Source organism: Lontra canadensis, unplaced genomic scaffold (assembly GCF_010015895.1).
Source record: "Lontra canadensis isolate GAN:19392208 unplaced genomic scaffold, GSC_riverotter_1.0 scaffold141, whole genome shotgun sequence".
Lineage (NCBI taxonomy): Eukaryota > Metazoa > Chordata > Mammalia > Carnivora > Mustelidae > Lontra > Lontra canadensis.
Window position 1 is genome coordinate 2,657,904 of NW_022631135.1, and position 5,010 is coordinate 2,662,913.

The 5,010-nt window shown below is 42.7% G+C and overlaps 1 pseudogene; it reads left to right on the plus strand.

Annotated features, from left to right (window-relative positions):
• The first annotated feature begins 1,439 nt into the window (after nucleotides 1-1,439).
• Nucleotides 1,440-4,799, plus strand: LOC116858659 (annotated as a pseudogene).
• Nucleotides 4,800-5,010: the final 211 nt, after the last annotated feature.

The following is a 5,010-nucleotide window of genomic DNA, read 5'->3' on the forward strand; positions in this document are numbered from 1 at the left end:
ATAAAGAAGATCATCTTTACAAACATTTGCTACAGAGGCAGTTAATACTGTTTTAATCCTTTAGAAGTAAAAGATTCAATTTGAGACATAGAATTTCCAGGCAGCTCTTCCTGCCAAGGGTCCTGTCCCAGTGCATTAATAAAAACACCTTTTTGACTAAAACAAATGACAACAAAAACTTAGAACTTCCAGAGTTTAGATTTTCATGTCTATAAAAGTGATTGATTCAGTAAGGCTTAACTTCTTTAGTTTAGCTCAGTTATAAAATATTACCTTGTCACAGGGAACACTGGCGAATCATAATTTATTGTGAATAGTGCCTACCTCCTAATTGACCATATTGTGATTAATGGAGTTAGTTACAAGGGTGAAAAGTTACAACTGATTCAAAATTATTTGGTCAAAATTATTTGGTCATGACTATAAAAAACTGTCATAGCTCAAATATTTGTTTCTGATTGTGCATCTGATTGTCTCTTAGAACAGTGTTCAACTGGCTGAGGTTTTACACCGGTAATAAGGAAGAACAGACATGGTTTCTGCTTCGCACTCCCCTTCTTTGAACCTCTGTTAGTAACCCAAGAGTTGAGGTAATCACACCAGCTCTAACAGATTCACAAGGTTATTCTGAGAGGCAAAGACACATCAAAGTCCTCTGTAAGATTATGATGGGATCACAATAATTAACAAAAAGGAGTGACAATTGAGTCCTATAATGATCCTGACTGCTTACTATTATTGGTTAAGTTTGCAAAACTACTGTTGTTCAGTTAGACAAATGTCATCTTCTTGGAGTGCTGTGCTGGAAAACTGCTGGGGAGAGAATGGACCGGAGAAGACGCCCCGCCCCGGACGTCAGGTGCACATTCGAGGGGGTGGTGACTACACAACAAAGGAGCCACGGAACTCAGCCATGGGAGGGCAGGAGCAGCTCCAGGCTCTGACACAAGCTACAGGACCTCCGGGTTGGGGCTCTCTCCCACATATGAAATGATAGTAAATGAGTTCAGAAATAAAGTGCTGGAAATAGCACATACAATTATTGACAGCATTTCCTCAAAGGCAGCCAGGATGGCCCATCAAACTAGAAAGCAAGAAACAGAAAAATCAGGCCTTTATTTTAAAACTATTTTCTCTTAATACTGTGTGCCCAAGAAGAAGAAGGAGAAGGAGATACTGTACCCCAAAAAAGAACATGGTGTTAAAGAACAACGTTTCTGTCCTGGCCCCGCCCTGGATTCTTGCACATGTCCTTTGCAGGACTGTTTGAATCAGCCTCCGTGAAAGGAAATGTCAGCTTGAGCAGACCCAGCGTGAACGTGAGCAGAGCCAGTTTGAAGTTTAACCAGTGCTCCTCTGGCTCTGGACTTGTCTGGGTATTCATCTCTTCAGACAGTTAATGCAGCTGAAGCCAAGAGAGGGTCAGATAATAATGATGCATGATAGTCCACGGCTCCTTGAATGCCTGCCGGACGGACAGAGCTATGTCACAGCAAGCTGCCACTAGTGAACTCTTTTTGACCTACAGCAACCGGCAATTTCATGTGGTCCAACCTGCCCTGGGGCTTCCTGTTCTCCGAAGTTGAGGACTGTGCGATGCTGGGCTGCAGAGAGCAAGTGGCATGCTCCCATGCCGGAGGCCCCCATGTCCTCAAACGAAAAGTAGTAAAGGCTCGCTCGTTGATTTCACTTGGAGATTAATTCTCTTTAAAAAAAAATGATTTTATTTCTTTATTTGTCAGAGAAAGAGCACAAGCAGGAGAAGCAGAAGGCAGAGCAGACAGAGGGAGAAGCAAGCTCCCCACCGTGCAAGGAGTCCCATTCGGGGCTCCATCTCATCATGACCTGAGCCAAAGGCAGAGGCTTACCCCACTGAGCCACCTAGGTGCCCCCAGATTGTTCACTTTCATTCTGATCCAGCTCTGCCAAAAGTTCACTGCATTCACCAACAAGAACTTTAAAAAATTCTCTTGGTTGGTGTTATGCACTGAATGTCTGTGCACGCCCACTCTCCAATGCATAGGTTGAATCTTGATCCCCAGTGTGATGATATTTGGGTGGAGCCTTTGGGAGGTGATTAAGTCATGAGGGTGAGATCCTCACCAATGGGATGTCTGCTCTTATAAAAGACCCTAGAGATCTACCCTGCCCCTTCTACCCTGTGAGGACCTGCTGAGAACTGGGCAGTTTGCAGCCGGGAGCTGGTCCTCATCAGACATGGAAACTGCAGGGGCCTGGCTCTTGGGCTTCTCTGCCTCCAGAACTGTGAGAAATGAATTCCTGTTGCTCATAAGCCACTGGGTCCATGGCATCCTGTTACAACAGCCTGAACTGACCAACACAACTGGACTCCAAGTCAGGGTGACTGCTCCCATGAAAAGAAATCCAAGAGAAATGGATCAAAATCACTTGTTTCATTGATGAAGCTGTTGAAGAAACATGCATTTCAAAGGATATGATACAAAAATGAAACTGAAATGTCAGAAACTTACAGAGGAAAAAGACAGATAAAAATAGAAAAGTGTCAAGCTAGGGTACATTTATTGTTTTGCTGAGCAATATGAAGGTGCCACTAGAATTTACTATCATTCACCTTGTTCATTTTCAGTGAGCAAGGACATGGAAAAGCATGTCTGAAGCCTAAGGTAACTACTTACGGGTTCTGTCTAACAGAAGCCTTCCATCCCTCTGGGATCCCATCTGCTTGTTCCTTCCCCAGAGCCTGAGGCTCTCCAATCACACCCGACTTCCAGTTTTGTTTTACTTCCTGGGTGAGCAGCAGCTGGCCAGAGGATTCTGCTCCCTTAGTCAGGCACCAGGAAAAGGAGTCTTTGTTTTATCCTTGCCTGACAACTCTGATTTCTGGGGTTTTCTTTGAAGCAGTTACAGAATCCAGGTTGACACTGAGGGGTGGGATTGCATGATTTCTACTGAATGGTGACCAAATGGCCAGGAGAAATAACGGAGCGATAGAAGGTGGGCATTTTCTATTTCTCAAGACCTAAGTTGACTCTTCAAGTCATGTCCTAACCTCTTTAGCACATGGTTCTTTTATTGCACAGATCCACTCCTGAAATTTCCTCAAGGTGGAGACAACTAAATTCTGTATGGTTCTACAACTAATTATTGTTAACTTGGGTAACAGGAGTTTTTTTTCACTATAGTTATGAGTCCTGATGGTTTCGGGTTATGGTTAAGGACATACACCCTGTGGCCAGAAGGCCTGGGTCTGAACTGCTTTCTAGCTGTGTGGTTGTTAGCAGGTTATGGCTGGTTTTCCTCATCGTAAAATGGTGATAATGTGTACTAGGTCATTTTGTGTTATTATTATTGCTCAGACCCATATGACAGAGGCCCCATTATGAGGCCAATGCCCAGTGTGTCTCTGAACCACATCTTTAACTCTTTCTGGTCAGAGGCCCACCTGTTCCTAACTACTAACTACTTAAAAGCACATCAGTTAATCCACATTTTCGACTTTCCCACTGTCCTCTTTCCACTAAGTCTTTCTTGTTTTCTCTCTTCTACGTCAATCTAGCCAGAATGGGTTCTCCTGAAATTGTACAAGTCCATTTCTACTAGGTAACCTTGATGGTTTTCCTTCCAACACTACCATAGATTCTCCCTCTGATCAATAGCTCCCATCCTTGTTTCTTGCATTATTCTATTTTTTAAACTTCACACACATACAAAGACAAAACAAAAGAAAAACTTACCAACAAAGTTGATCACTCATACATTGCTGTTGGGAATGGCAAATGGTACAGCCACTCTGGAAAACAGCTTGGCAGTTTCTTAAAAAAACTCTCCACAGTCTAGGCCCCTCCAGGATGGCACAGTAGGCCAGGGTCACAGTGCCTCCTGTATCTTCTTGTTTCCTGCTCTGGAAGAGGAGATAGGACAGTGTGGAGAGTTTAGAGATCCCAATGTGGGGAGAAACTATGAGATGTTTCTTCCATTTCTTATGGACTGTACCAGTAACTAAAGCAACTATATGCCAAGACAGAGAAGAAAAACCCGAGGTTTTGCGTTTGTCTGGTTTGAGCACGCAGAATCCCAGTCTTATGCCATAGTTATGCTAAATGGAATTCATTTATATGGAAGATCAATTAATATGCGATATCTATTTCAGAGTTCTCACTCTTCTGAATCAACTAACCACAGTCTTGAAAGCTGTGTTAAGATAAATTCACTAGGGACACCTGGATGGCTTAGTCATTTAAGCATCTGCCTTCGGCTCAGGTCATGAACCCAGTGTCCTGGGATCGAGTCCCACATCATCGGGCTCCTTGCTCAGTGGGGAGCCTGCTTCAACCTCTGTTTGCCACTCTCCTTGCCTGTGCTCTCTCCATCTCTCTCTCTGACAAATAAATAAAAGCTAACAAAAAAAAAAAAAATAAATTCACTAGCTACAGGAATGAAAGTTGTAGGCAGACCTTAACTGTCACATGCAGCTTTTTTCCCAAATTAATAATGCTGCTTTACCTCAAGAATATATTTTCTTCCAGAAACTTTGAGGTGGCATGCATATCGTCCAATGCTGCAGCTTCCATACTGGCCAATGACAGTGCCGCTTCCTAATGGCTTCCCCGACCCCTCACCGTCATGTTCCAGATCCAGGTCCAGAAATTGGACCCAGCTCTTAGGAACGGACTCACCAACAACCAGGTGACTCTGATTTTTATCAGACAAGTAAATAAAAGAGGCAAAAGAAAACTGGTAATAGTGATAGAACAGAAAACAATCAAGGAAATGAATAGAGCCCCAAGTTCCGAAAGCGTACGAAGAAAAGGTATTAGAATTATGTTCAAATGAAATCTTTATCTACATTGGCTTTAATTTTCTTAAAAGAAAAAAGAAAACTCTATCTGAATTCACCCAACGACTGATTTTGTGGCTGTCACTTTTGAATTATATAATCAAGTGACAACTAATTTGGTATTCGAATTTACCTTGAATGACAAAAACTTAAAAATGATTGCATTTTTTTGTATTTGTATTTGTCACATG